The sequence below is a fragment of the Balaenoptera borealis genome, assembly GCF_965194805.1.
Source record: "Balaenoptera borealis genome assembly, chromosome: 5".
NCBI lineage: Eukaryota > Metazoa > Chordata > Mammalia > Artiodactyla > Balaenopteridae > Balaenoptera > Balaenoptera borealis.
In genome coordinates this window covers 24,515,968-24,531,831 of record NC_138862.1, presented here as the reverse complement: position 1 = coordinate 24,531,831, position 15,864 = coordinate 24,515,968, and positions in this window count along the sequence as shown.

Below are 15,864 nucleotides of genomic sequence, written 5' to 3'. Positions count from 1 at the left end.
TTTTTTATTATTTTTTTAACATCTGTATTGGAGTATAATTGCTTTACAATGGTGTGTTAGTTTCTGCGGTATAACAAAGTGAATCAGCTATACATATACATATATCCCCATATCTCCTCCCTCTTGCGTCTCCCACCCCTCTAGGTGGGCACAAAGCACCCAGCTGATCTCCCTGTGCTATGCAGCTGCTTCCCACTAGCTATCTATTTTACATTTGGTAGTGTATATATGTCCATGACACTCTCTCACTTCATCCCAGCTTCCCCTTCCCCTTCCCCGTGTCCTCAAGTCCATTCACTATGTCTGGGTCTTTATTCCTGTCCTGCCCCTAGGTTCTTCAGAACATTTTTTTTTCCTTTAGATTATATATATATGTGTTAGCATACGGTATTTGTTTTTCTCTTTCTGACTTACTTAACTCTGTATGACAGTCTCTAGTCCATCCACCTCAGTACAAATAACTCAATTTCGTTTCTTTCTATGGCTGAGTAATATTCCATTGTATATATGTGCCATATCTTCTTTATCCATTCATCTGTCGATGGACACTTAGGTTGCTTCCATGTCCTGGCTATTGTAAAAAGTGCTGCAGTGAACATTGTGGCACATGACTCTTTTTGAATTATGGTTTTCTCAAGGTGTATGCCCAGTAGTGGGATTGCCGGGTCATATGGTAGTTCTATTTTTAGTTTTTTAAGGAACCTCCATACTGTTCTCCATAGTGGCTGTATCAATTTACATTCCCACCAACAGTGCAAGAGGGTTCCCTTTTCTCCACACCCTCTCCAGCATTTATTGTTTGTAGATTTTTTGATGATGGTGATTCTGACCGGTGTGAGGTGATACCTCATTGTAGTTTTGATTTACATTGCTGTAATGATTATGGATGTTGAGCATACTTTCTTGTGTGTGTTGGCAATCTTTATATCTTCTTTGGAGAAATGTCTATTTAGGTCTTCTGCCCAGTTTTGAATTGGGTTGTTTGTTTGTTTTCTATTGAGCTGCATGAGCTGCCTGTATATTTTGGAGATTAATCCTTTGTCAGTTGCTTCATTTGCAAATATTTTCTCCCATTCTGAGGGTTGTCTTTTCGTCTTGTTTATAGTTTCCTTTGCTGTGCAAAAGCTTTTAAGTTTCATTAGGTCCCATTTGTTTATTTTTGTTTTTATTTCCATTTCTCTAGGAGGTGGGTCAAAAATGATCTTGCTGTGATTTATGTCATAGAGTGTTCTGCCTATGTTTTCCTCTAAGAGTTTGATAGTGTCTGGCCTTACATTTAGGTCTTTAATCCATTTGGAGTTTATTTTTGTGTATGATGTTAGGGAGTGTTCTAATTTCATTCTTTTACATGTAGCTGTCCAATTTTCCTGGCACCATCTATTCAAGAGGCTGTCTTTTCTCCATTGTATATTCTTGCCTCCTTTATCAAAGATAACGTGACCATATGTGTGTGGGTTTACCTCTGGGCTTTCTATCCTGTTCCATTGATCTATATTTCTGTTTTTATGCCAGCACCATACTGTCTTGATTACTGTAGCTTTGTAGTATACTCTGAATTGAGAGCGCCTGATTCCTCCAGGTCCGTTTTTCTTTCTCAAGATTGCTTTGGCTATTCGGGGTCTTTTGTGTTTCCATACAAATTGTGAAATTATTCGTTCTCGTTTTGTGAAAAATGCCAGTGGTAGTTTGATAGGGATTGCATTGAATCTGTAGATTGCTTTGGGTAGTAGAGTCATTTTCACAATGTTGATTCTTCCAATCCAAGAACATGGTATATCTCTCCATCTGTTTGTATCATCTTTAATTTCTTTCATCAGTGTCTTATAGTTTTCTGCATACAGATCTTTTGTTTCCATAGGTAGTTTTATTCCTAGGTATTTCAGATTTTTCATCATTATTGTATAGGAATGCAAGAGATTTCTGTGCATTAATTTTTTATCCTGCTACTTTTCCAAATTCATTGATTAGCTCTAACAGTTTTCTGGTAGCATCTCTACGTAAAATATCATGTCATCTGCCAACAGTGACAGTTTTACTTGTTTTCTGAATTGGATTCCTCTTATTTCTCTTTCTTCTCTGATTGCTATTGCTAAAACTTCCAAAACTGTGTTGAATAATAGTGGTGAGGATGGGCAACCTTGTCTTGCTCCTGATCTTAGTGGAAATGGTTTCAGTTTTTCACCACTGAGAACGATGTTTGCTGTGGGTTTGTATGACCTTTAATATGTTGAGGTAAGTTCCCTCTATGACTACTTTCTGGAGGGTTTTTATCATAAATGGGTGTTGAATTTTATAGAAAGCTTTTTCTACATCTATTGAGATGATCATATGGTTTTTCTCCTTCAATTTGTTAATATGGTTTATCACACTGATTTGCGTATATTGAAGAATCCTTTCATTTTTGGGATAAACCCCACGTGATCATGGTGTATGATCCTTTTAATGTGCTGCTGGATTCTGTTTGCTAGTATTATGTTGAGAATTTTTGCATCTATATTTATCAGTGATATTGGTCTGTAGTTATCATTTTGTGACATCTTTGTCTGGTTTTGGTATCAGGGTGATGGTGGCCTCGTAGAATGAGTTTGGGAGTGTTCCTTCCTCTGCTATATTTTGCAGGAGTTTGAGAAGGATAGGTATTAGCTCTGCTGTAAATGTTTGATAGAGTTCGCCTGTGAAGCCATCTGGTACTGGGCTTTTGTTTGTTGGAAGATTTTTAATCACAGTTTCAATTTCAGTGCTTGTGATTGGGCTGTTTATGTTTTCTATTTCCTCCTGGTTCAGTCTCAGGCACTTGTGCTTTTCTAAGAATTTGTCCATTACTTCCAGGTTGTCCATTTTATTGGCATATAGTTGCTTGTAGTAATCTCTCATGATCCTTTGTATTTCTGCAGTGTCAGTTGTTACTTCTCCTTTTTCATTTCTAATTCTGCTGATTTGAGTCTTCTTCCTTTTTTTCTTGATAAGTATGGCTAATGTTTTATCAATTTTGTTTATCTTCTCAAAGAACCAGCTTTTAGTTTTATTATCTTTGCTATCATTTCCTTCTCATTTATTTCTTATTTGATCTTTATGATTTCTTTCCTTCCGCTAACTTTGCGGTTTTTTTATTCTTCTTTCTCTAATTACTTTAGGTGTAAGGTTAGGTTGTTTTATTTGAGAAGTTTCTTGTTTCTTAAGGTAGGATTGTATTGCTATAAACTTCCCTCTTAAAACTGCATTTGCTGAATTCCATAGGTTTTGGGTCATCGTGTTATCATTGTCATTTGTTACTAGGTATTTTTTGATTTCCTCTTTGATTTCTTCAGTGATCTCTTGGTTATTTAGTAGTGTATTGTTTAGCCTCCATGTGTTTGTATTTTTCACAGATTTTTTCCCTGTAATTGATAACTAGGCTCATAGCATTGTGGTCAGAAAAGATACTTGATACAATTACAATTTTCTTAAATTTGCCAAGGCTTGATTTGTGACCCAAGATATGATCTATCCTGGAGAATGTTCCAAGAGCACTTGAGAAGAAAGTGTATCTTGTTGTTTTTGCATAGAAAATACTGTAAATATCATTTAATTCAATCTTGTTTAATGTATCATTTAAAGCTTGTTTTTCCTTATTTATTTTCATTTTGGATGATCTTTCCATTGGTGAAAGTGGGGTGTTAAAGTCCCATACTATGATTATATTACTGTTGATTTCCCTTTTTATGTGTGTTAGAATTTGCCTTATGTATTGAGGTGCTCCTCTGTTGGGTGCATAAATATTTACAATTGTTATATCTTCTTCTTGGATTGATCCCTTGATCATTATGTAGTGTCCTTCTTTGTCTCTTGTAATAGTGTTTATTTTAAAGTCTATTTTGTCTGATATGAGAATTGCTACTCCAGCTTTGTTTTGATTTCCATTTGCATGGAATATCTTCTTCCATCCCCTCAGTTTCAGTCTGTATGTGTCCCTAGGTCTGAAGTGGGTCTCTTGTAGACAGCATATATACAGGTCTTGTTTTTGTATCCATTCAGCCAGTCTGTTTCTTTTGGTTGGAGCATTTAATCCATTTACATTTAAGGTAGTTACCGATATGTGTGTGTTACTATTACCATTTTCTTAATTGTTTTGGGTTTGTTATTGTAGGTCTTTTCCTTCTCTTGTGTTTCCTGCCTAGAGAGGTTCCTTTAGCATTTGTTGTAAAGCCGGTTTGGTGGTGCTGAATTCTCTTACTTTTTGCTTGTCTGTAAAGCTTGTAATTTCTCTGTCAAATCTGAATGATATCCTTGCTGGGTAGAGTAATCTTGGCTGTAGGTTTTTATATTTCATCACTTTAAATGTGTCCTGCCACTCCCTTCTGGCTTGCAGAGTTTCTGCTGAAAGATCAACTGTTAACCTTATGGGGATTCCCTTGTATGTTATTCGTTGTTTTCCCCTTGCTGCTTTTAATATTTTATCTTTCTATTTAATTTTTGATAGTTTGATTAATATGTGTCTTGGCATGTTTCTCTTTGCATTTATCCTGTATGGGACTCTCTGTGCTTCCTGGAGTTGATTGACTATTTCCTTTCCCATATTAGGGAATTTTCCAACTATAATCTCTTCAAATATTTTCTCAGTCCCTTTATTTTTCTCTTCTTCTTCTGGGACCCCTATAATTCGAATGTTGGTAGGTTTAATGTTGTCCCAGAAGTCTCTGAGACTGTCCTCAATTCATTTCATTCTTTTTTCTTTGTTCTGCTCTGTGGTCGTTATTTCCACTATTTTATCTTCCAGGTCACTTATCCATTCTTCTGCCTCAGTTATTCTGTTATAGATTCCTTCTAGAGAATTTTTAATTTCATTTATTGTGTTGTTCATCATTGTTTGTTTGCCCTTTAGTTCTTCTAGGTCCTTGTGAAACCTTTCTTGTATTTTTCCATTGTATTTCCAAGATTTTGGGTCATCTTTACTATCATTACTCTGAATTCTTTTTCAGGTAGACTGCCTATTTCCTCTTCATTTGGTCTGGTGGGTTTTTACCTTGCTCCTTCATCTGCTGTGTGTTCTCTGTCTTCTCATTTTGCTTAACTTAACTGTGTTTGGGGTATCCTTTTCACACTCTGCAGGTTCGTAATTCCTGTTATTTTTTGTTTCTGCCCTTCCTGGTGGAGGGGACTGGTGCCTGTGTTCTGGTAGATGAGGCTGTATCTTGTTCTTCTGGTGGGCAGGACCGCATCTGGTGGTGTGTTTTGGCGTGTCTGTGAACTTATTATGATTTTAGGCAGCCTCTCTGCTAATGGGTGAGGTTGTGTTCCTGTCTTGCTAGTTGTTTGGCATAGGGTGTCCAGCCCTGGAGCTTGCTGGTCGTTGAGTGTAGCTGGTTCTTAGCGTTGAGATGGAGATCTCTGAGAGAGCTTTCACCATTTGATATTACATGGAGCCGGGAGGTCTCTGGTGGACCAATGTTCTGAACTCAGGTCTCCCACCTCAGAGGCTCAGGCCTGACCCTCAGCCAGAGCACCAGGACCCTGTCAGCTGCATGGCTCAGAAGAAAAGGGAGAAAAGAAAAGAAAAGAAAAGAAAAGGAAAGAAAGAAAGAGAGAAAGAAAGAAAGAAAGAAAGAAAGAAAGAAAGAAAGAAAGAAAGAAAGAAAGAATAAAATAAAATGAAATATAACAAAGTTATTAAAATAAAGTTATTAAAATTAAAATAAAAAATTATTAAAAAGAAAATTAAAAAGTAATAAAAAAAAGGAAAGAAAGAAAGAAGAGAGAAACCAAACCAAAAAAGAAATCCAGCAATGATAACAAGCACTAAAACTATACTAAAAACAAAACATAACAAAAAAACAGACAGACAGAACCCTAGGACAAATGTAAAAGCAGAGCTATACAGACAAAATCACTCAAAGAAGCATACACATACACACTCCCAAAAGGAGAAAGAGGAAATATATATATATAAAAATAAAGGAGGAGAGCAACCAAATCAAAAAACAAATCTACCAATGAAAATAAGCTCTAAATACTAAACTAAGGTAAACATAAAACCAGAAATAAATTAGATACAGAAAGCAAACCCCAAGTCTACATTTGTTCCCAATGTCCACTGCCTCAATTTTGGGATGATTTGTTGTCTATTCAGGTATTCCACACATGCAGGGTACATCAAGTTGATTGTGGAGATTTAATCTGCTGCTCCTGAGGCTGCTGGGAGAGATTTCCCTTCCTCTTCTTTGTTCACACAGCTCCTGGGGTTCACCTTTGGGTTTGGCCCTGCCTCTGCTTATAGGTCGCCTGAGGGCATCTGTCCCCTGCCCAGAGAGGACGGGGTTAAAGTAGCAGCTGATCTAGGGGCTCTGGCTCACTTAGGCCAGGGGGAGGAAGGGGTACAGAATGCGGGGTGAGCCTGCAACAGCAGAGGCTGGCGTGACGTTGCAACAGTGTGAGTCATGCTGTGTGTTCTCCCAGGGAAGTTGTCCCTGGATCACGGGACCCTGGCAGTGGCGGGCTGCACAGCCTCCCGGGAGGGGAGGTGTGGATAGTGACCTGTGCTTGCACACAGGCTTCTTGGTGGCTGCAGCAGCAGCCTTAGCATTTCGTGCCTGTCTCTGGTGTCTGCGCTGATAGCCGCGGCTCGTGCCCGAAAACTGCTCAATTTTTAAATGACTTTTGATATAAATTATTTGAAGTTTTTAGAAACATTGAATTAACAGAAAAAATTAAAATTATTTTTTCATGGATGTACAATATAATGGGTTGTGGAATATTCATTTGCAATAGGCTTAGAAACATGAGTGTAACTCAGTTCTGCACAATTTGTGTGAACCGGGTGAGGTCTTTAAAGCTTTTGTTTTATATTCCTCATTGATATAATGAAGAAAGTAAATTATGTTACTTCTACAATTAATTTTATCCCACATATGTATAATCTGTGCCTATACAGCTGAATAGAATCTTTTAGGAAAAAAGAAAAGGATACACTTCACTTAAAGCATAAAGCCACAGATTTCTTGTTCTCTTAAACCATACAGCAATGGATTATTTTTTATTATTTCAAAATTGCAAAGTAAAAATACCAAAACATATTTTATTCTTGATATGCAATACCACTGTAATTGTGTTTTGCAATGAAAACTAAATGCAAAGTAAAAATAATATATTATAATCAAAATGATGAGCAGTGCCTTATGAGTGCTTATCTTAACTTTATTGTATTTTACACTGTAGTGTTATGAGCTACCCATTATGAGCACATAGTGAAATATCCAGTGATAAGGAATAATCTCAGTATATATTTGACAAATATATATTTAAATCAGAAAGTAGTTACAGGCTAGAATTACAATCCTACAGGAAAGTGAACTCGATTAAATTCTTTTCGATAGGCATTTAATTATGCACATATCATGCAATAAGCACTTTCACACATAATACCTTATTTAACCAGGCCTCTTATTCAGCATAGTACAGCACTACAAACAAGCCAACACTCTCCTTCTAACTTCCAAGAAAAATACTCTTTGCAGCCTCAGCTCTGTGACTATCTGTCCATTAACAATTTTGTGGGCAAGACTCAATTCATAATGAACAACTCAGGTTGCTTAGAGTATTAACCTATATCCAATAATCCTATTTGCATTTTTACCTGATCCCAGTATCATCCTAAGTGCTGTTTCTCCAAAGAATAATAGTTATCTATAGAAGAAGGCAAGAGATTGCTCCCAAGCCCTAGGGTTTTCTAAGATGATTCACTGATAAAACTCTCTAGAGCTCATTAGAGCATTCCTATTTGCCACAGGTCCTTTGTGGTTTTGTTCACCTGTTTTACACGTTACAAGGGTAGGGTAGTTGCCTGAAGCTTCTGGATGCGTTGCAGAGCTTCCATTGCTTTAGGCCCTACTCAAGATGGCAGCCTTCCTGGACACCCAGGAAATGGACCAGAATAGCTCACTCTAATGTGGAATGTTGCCTCCAAAATCCAAAGAGGCCCACTGAGTGTGGTGTTTCCATATTAATGACAGGCAATGCAAAGTGCAGCAATTTTTCCTTTACCTTAGAGGTGATAGCCTGATATGCTGTTGACCACAGGGCCACTAGAAACTTTACTAAGAGCATGGGTCCTTTTGTATTTCTCTTTCAACATCTAACATGTTTGTTACCAAAGCATCTAAGTTACTTATTTTTTCTTCTGTCATCAGGTACAGTGTCAACAGAGTAGTGAAACAGTGTGATGTTCTGCAGGATGTCAAGAAGATCAAAGTTTCAGCAGGCTAGTCTAGGGCAGACTGCAGGACTGATGTAATGCTGAGATGTGGAATTGAAGGAATACTGTTGTCTGCCAGATAACCATCAACTGCTTCTGGTCATTCTTCCAAATCACTATAGAGTTAAAAGCATTTGCTAAATCAACAGCCACATATCTAGCACCAGGTTTTGTTGATTTGTTTGAGTATATGCCACATTTGGAATAGCAGCTTAAACTGTAGTCACCTTCTGATTATGATAGCCCGTAATCATTCTCCAAGGTTCATCTTCTTTCTTTATAGGTGAGGTAATTGGAGATGGGGTAGACTTCACCAAATTTTAACACTAGCTTACAATTCCTGGCACATATTTGGTAATAAATAAATATCATATTCTCTTTTGTTCATTTTATATCTAGTTGCCTCTCTACTTTTTTAATAGAGAAGTGATGGTAAGCTCAATAGGACTTAATTGGCATTTGACAGAGAGATGTGTTACCATTATCCTTTAGGTAATTTCAGGATTTTCTTCAACAGTAAATCCCTACACAACTGAGAAGAAAAGAAACATGCTATTATTATACCAACATGCATAAATATATTTTAATTCTTAACCTAATCCTAACTATATTAGGATTTCAGGTACTGCATAGTTTTTCTCTATGGGTAAGAGAACAATTGCTCTCAACTCCATCTGAATCTTTTATTTCTTTTTTAAAAGCCTTAAATAGTACCTTGTCCCATCTTCTGTTTAGTGAAGGAATGTATTACACGATACCTCTGAAATATAGTCAACCAATTTTCACTGAAAACACATGTGAATTTGTGAGAGGAAAAACCATTCCTCTATCGGACATCTCTATTTATAACATATTTTTGTTTAGCTTTGTTGTTTTTCCTTATAGTAATTAGATGTCAAACTCCATGTAACTTCTCGGATCCTCAAGTTGGTAACACTTATATTGAAACCAAAATTCTTAGGTTTAAAACCAAATTTCTGACATTTAAGGAATGTGCAAACTTGGATAATATATTATTTTTAAAATTTATTTTCTTCATTCATAAATGGTTATAAGACAAAGGGTACATTTACTAACAAAGGAGTTCCTAAATTGACAGTATAATTTTTATGCCCAGTAAACTTTACTCTGGACCAAATTTACCTGCTTTTAAGGAAGAATTCATGAAAGGTGACACAGGGTGCCCATTAACAGCCTAGCTTAGGTATGTTAATATCAGACATGGCTTCTAGTTTTCCTAATCATTCCACAGGGGGGCATACATGATCACAAAGATGAGGGTGGGTATGGGCCAATTCAACTCAAATTAAGTCTTCAGTTTAGGATCTGGTCAGCTTTTATACCTTTCTAGTCACATAGCCTTCTCAAGACTATGTAACTAACTCCCATTTTCTGATGCATATTGTTGATTATAGATTATATCTATTGATTATGTCAATTGATATCAGTTATCTTAGTCAGTTTACACAATATAATTTTTTATAAGCAGGTACAGTATGCTTGAATAACTGTACTCAGTATTTAGCCAACTCAGCAGACATCTCATTTATCTTAGATAATTATAAACTTCTTGATTTAGTTATACAAAGAGTAAAGAGTCAAATCCTTATATATCCCTGAAGCTGGGGAAACGATTACTCTCCAATTATTCATCCATTTCATCAAATACGTGTCTAACCATTGACAATACTTTTTGGCAAGCAATTCCTGGATGTTTCTTTTTGTAATTCTAACTGAAACCATGTCTATACAATTATTTGATGTACAAAAATATAGACATATTTAAATCCAAAGATTACCAGATCATTTCCTCAACCTTCCCAAAAAAATATCATTTCCTTACATGCCATATATTTTCCATTGCTAGGTAGGATGCTATGGGCCAAGACACACACACAAAAAAACAAACAACAACAACAAACACTGAATTCAACCTAGTGGAAGGCCAATCAAAGAACAAATTTTTACCAATACAGGCTTCCTAGTATCATGTTGGATCATAGGCCATTTCTCTCCCAGGAGCATAGCACAATGATGATACCTAATTTCTGTCATCCTGACTAATTGAGCTATTCTGTACATGTTAATTTTAACGTGTGACACTTTGAGTCAGTTACAGTAAGATCACACTTATAGTTTAGACTGGCCATAAGGTTTCCTTAGATGTAAGCTTCCAGCACAACTAGTCATTGACCATTTAAATAAATCAATTTCCATGGCAAGCAGCATACCGATGAGTTCTTCCTGAGTCCCCATGACCTCCTGTAGAATTATTGGCAAGCAGGATGCTCTATCACTTTAGTAATATATTTACATACTCCATTTACACATACTTTATCATCTTCTATGCCGATTTCTGAGTGTGGTCAGTATTCTGGAAGAATAAACACTCACTTCAGTGTTCCAGAGTAGGTTATTTTTTTTTCTTATCTGAGGTGAGGCTTCAGGAAAACCAACAGTTCCGTGAGTCCAAAGTGCCATTTTGCACTCTGAAGTGGTTAAAATGGCATCTATTCAGCTTATATCAAATGCTGTTGCCACCAATACCTTTGGTTTGGGTGCAATTCAAGAAAATTGTAAATGCATCCAAAAGTGTCTGTCCTCTGCTTATTTTACGTTCAACATATTGAACTCCTAAATACAGTTCTTGAATATGACACAAGGCTTCCCATATACATCTTTCTAGGTGTGACTCATAAGTGATATTAGCCCATTGTATCATGTCAATGTTCACCTTCTTGGACATCATTCTGATTACACAAATTTCTGTTTACATGGTATTCTACCCACTTTTAAGTTTGGTGTAGTCACAACAGCAAAGTAGACTCTGACATACCGATGTGTCTCCTTTCATCCCAGGGGTGATCTTAGTACACAGCATCAGAACGATTTGGGCGTTCATTGCTAACTACCAGTCACATACATACAAATTACCCAAGTAGAGTCCTTGTGTAAATTTTAAAGTTTGTTCTTTCAGCATGATGCATAACTCAGAATCACAATAGTGAGAAAGAGCTAAAGGTTTCACTCTCTTACTGTGAGATAATGTCTTTTTTGGCATCTTTACTCATTTGCTTTTTTTTTTTTTTTTTTTGGCTCCGTTGAATCATTGTTGCTGCGCACAGGCTTTCTCTAGTTGCATCGAGCTGGGGCTACTCTTCGTTGTGGTGCGCAGGCTTCTCATTGTGGTGGCTTCTGTTGTTGCAGAGCAGGGGCTCTAGTCACGTGGGGTTCAGTAGTTGTGGCACGTGGGCTCAGTAGTTGTGGCTCGCAGGCTCTAGAGTGCAGGCTCAGTAGCTGTGGCGCACGGGCTTAGTTGCTCCACGGCATGTGGGATCTTCCTGGACCAGGGCTCGAATCCATGTTCCCTGCATTGGCAGGTGGATTCTTAACCACTGTGCCCAGGGAAGTCCCTACGCATTTGCTTTAATCATTGTTTTAACATGGACATTAACAAAGAAATACATGGGCACATTGATAGACGTTTGTTGCATTAATGAACAACTTGAAGATTGAATAATATAGAAAATTTAATTTCCCAGTCTGATGTTTAAATCAAGAATGTTTTTATTATAAATGCTAAGTAAATTTTGAGAGTTTATACACTCACACATAAATGTAACTTTAAGTAGGTAAGTGAATTTTTCTTGGAAGTTTTATAGATATTCTTATTTTATAAACTGTACTACATTTAAATTACTGTGCCAGAGACCTGTAGACATTTATTTTTTATTGAATATTCAGTTCATATATTTCATTTATATTTTATTGAATATTCAGTTGTTCAGTCTAAATGTGTGTGTGTATGTGTGTATGTGTGTTCATATGCACTGTCTCAATAAAAATGAATATGGAGTCTTTATTGAGTTGGCTGACTCAGTAAAAGGCAATTACCTATCACTCTTGGTAATGGCAAACACAAAACCTTTAGTAATGAATTCTGTTACTATTTTAAAGCATATTTTTGTAGACAATTAATTTTAAAAATTAATCATCATGACTTTGAGAAAAGATTACACTGTTTTGTCTAACTCTAAATAAATCATACTAAAAACAATCCATACAAATTTTATGCTTTAGCCATCTTATCTTTAACTGAACAATAGTTTTTTTAAATTTTAATTTATTTAGATCTATATCTGATATTTTAACTATAATCATATGATAAAATGAATATATATATCAATTTTTTCCCACTTCAAAAAATTGATATATATATTCATTTTATCATATGATTATATATCAATTTTTTTAAATATAAATGCCAGGCTTTTTAATATTCCTTAGGAAGTATTAACCTAAAATTTTATTTTATTATAACTAGTAAGTGTATTAATGTTAGAAAACATTTTTGAAAATGTATTTAGCAACTAAAAAACTAAATAATTTATTGCAAATCAATGCATGCATTTTAAATGTTCAACAGAACAGTGATCCAACCTTTAGAAGTAGAGGAATTCAAAACTGTTAATTATACTAGTTTCATACATTTGTAAATACTCATTTTATCTTTATTTAGCTAATAAATATAACCCGTATTTGACATGTTCCTGACATAGAAATAAGATCCAGATAAAACACTATTCTGATTCTTTTCCATCAATGAGCAGAAGTTAGTATTTATTTTATAATAATTTATAAATAACTCATGCTAACATTTATTATAATATACCTGCATTTTCTCACATTTTTTCCCAGATCTTTTCTTTTAATCATGTCAATGACTAACAGCAGTAATAAAGAGAATGCATTTAAACATATTAGGGGGAACGGATTTCTTATAGAAAAATGTATATGACCTTACAACCATTTTATAGTTAAAGCTATATAACATTAGAGCAAAATATTCAAAATATCTTAGAATAAAATACATTTTAAAAATTACAAATAAATCATGAACAAGATAAATAAGGTTTAAATAGGTGCAAGACATTTAAAGTAAGATCAGTAAATTCAATGTAAATTTACATAATATTAAACCCTGGCCTTTTCATCATTTATAATATACTTTAAATTGACATACACTTTAGTTAATATAAAATGCAAAGTTGAATCAGAAAACAAGATACCTAACACATACACAGAATAAAAGTTAAACAGTTGTTAGGCTGTAGAAATTAAAATTGATTCTCATGTCCAATTAGCCCACAACTTGATGCATTCACATCTTGAGGAAATATTCAGCATATTAGTTTGTTCTCATTTCCTTTTATTAATGAAACAGTTTCTAGATGTAAAACAAATATCTGGAACTGATTAAAGTACTGATTAAATAAGAACATGGTACAGTTTTGTTTTGTTGTAGGTTTCAGGTAGAAAGCAATGAACAAAATGATGAAATCAGGTAATCTTATTTTAGTATTTAACTGGGACAAAATAAATATTGTCTACTTTTAGTCATTTTATAGATTTGACCATGTTTAATTTTACTTACGAGGATAATAATTAAATGCATTGATAGAAACTTTAAAATTAGAATACAATTTAAACATCAGGGAATATAAAAGAGAATAAACTGTTTTTAAAGATGTTAGTAACTAAAATAAATTTCATAGCATATGTTGACATATTAAATTTTAATATTTGAAATTCAAAGAGGAAAATTATCTTGCAGGTCTGAACTCATGAATTACTCATGGAGCACATTAAAATATGTAGTCATATATTCTATACAACATATTACACATATTTTGAGGAAAAATATTTCCATTCAAATCAAAATATTCCTAGACTCTTTATTTTAATGTAAATTTCTTTAGAGTGGAATTTTAAAGAAAAAATATTAAAAATAAAATAAAAATGTACCAATTAATCTTTATGTTTTGTAGTCCAAAGACAGTTTAGAATAATAATATATAAATATTGGTACTTAAAACCTGATTTATGACTCTTTACAAAATATTTTTATTTGATATTTCTAAATATTGTTTAATTTTTATACTCACAATAGACTGGAAAAAGCTCTACTATGTTTAACCCCACAAAAGATGTAATTTCTAAGAAATAATGACAAGTATATAATTTATTAAAATGTTCGTTAGTGTGAATAAAACTTTATAAAGTTACTGGAAAATTTCTCATTTTTGGTATTTTCAATAGATTTATAATAAAGAGAGAATAGACCTATCTACTGGGATCATAATGAGTTGAACTAATATTGCAATTTTTTTATTACAACATTCATCCCAAATTTCCTCCAAATTCCTTTCTCTCAGTCTATTTTTCTTCTTAACTCCCTATGTTATCTTTCATATCATGTCATAGATTTGAGGTTTCCTTATAATTTGGAGTCTACAGAGCAGTTGTTTTCTAAAAGTATCCTGTGAACTCTGTAATAAATCATGTTCAGAAATGTGTTCCTTCGGTGATTCAAGTTCTTGCCAATATTGCCGTATTTTGCATATGTTATAGGTATTCTGCTGTTTGTTTTCTCTTCTAATTATTTTTTTGAATGGGTAAAAATCTGCCCAGGGCAGGTCTTTACCCAGAGTATTAATGGTGCCATAACCACCACAAAAGAGTTGAATGTTGGCTAAGGTTTGAGTTCTGATTCCTAAAAATTAACTTGGAGTAAGTCCAATTAAATAAGTAAGTTTCTTCTGTTTTCACTGCTTATGACTCTGATAATTTTTCAAGAATCAGATTTATTATGTGACTCTTCTTTGCCAAAAGATTGTTTACATCAGGTCAGGGCTTTCTTTAGTATTATGCATGGAGTGTGAAGCTTTTGGATCAGTTATTTCCCAAGTGTCATTACACAGGTAAATAAAATGAGAATCCACACATTTTAAAATGGCTCTTGAGACTTTATTGATAATGCATTATGTCACAGAGTTAAGCCAGGGTTCTTTGATCCCACAAGCCCCCAATTTTTGTATAATTCCTTCTTCTTGATTTAGTATTTTTCTCTCTCAACATCCCATACTATTTTACTGTGACTTTTGAAATTACCTCTCCATATACAGTAAAATGCCTCATCCCAATCTCTGTAAATATTCTCCTCCTATTATCATAACTAAACAAGGGCACCACTTACTCTGAATCTATTGTAATAAGTGACTGTTTGCTTTATCACAGTCCCTGTGAATTAAAAAAATTTACCTACCTACTTATCTATCTATCTATCTTATTTATCTATCTACCTATCTATCTATAAAGATTGACATATAGATAGAAAAATATACAGGTGGTATATATATATATATGATATAGATACATATATAGATATGTAATTATTTTTTCTAGTATCTCATACCAATTTATCAGTGAAAAATACAGAATACTACTTCTTGATTATCTTTCTTCTTTAAATATAAAAGCTGTCCTTTTTGCTAGCTAATATATATGTCTGGACCCCATTTCCACACATCTCAAGTACATTCAACATCTCTTTGGGAACTGCATCTTCCCACTTATTTTTAAAGATACAGAAATCTCAATTAAAATTATATGGACCCAATCCAAATACAATATATATTTTTCTTCTTCTAAATATCCACATTTGGGACTTCCCTGGTGGCCCAGTGGTTAAGAATCCACCTTCCAATGCAGGGTGCGTGGGTTCACTCCCTGGTCGGGGAACTAAGATCCCACATGCCACAGGGCAACTAAGCCTGTGTGCTGCAACTACTGAGCCC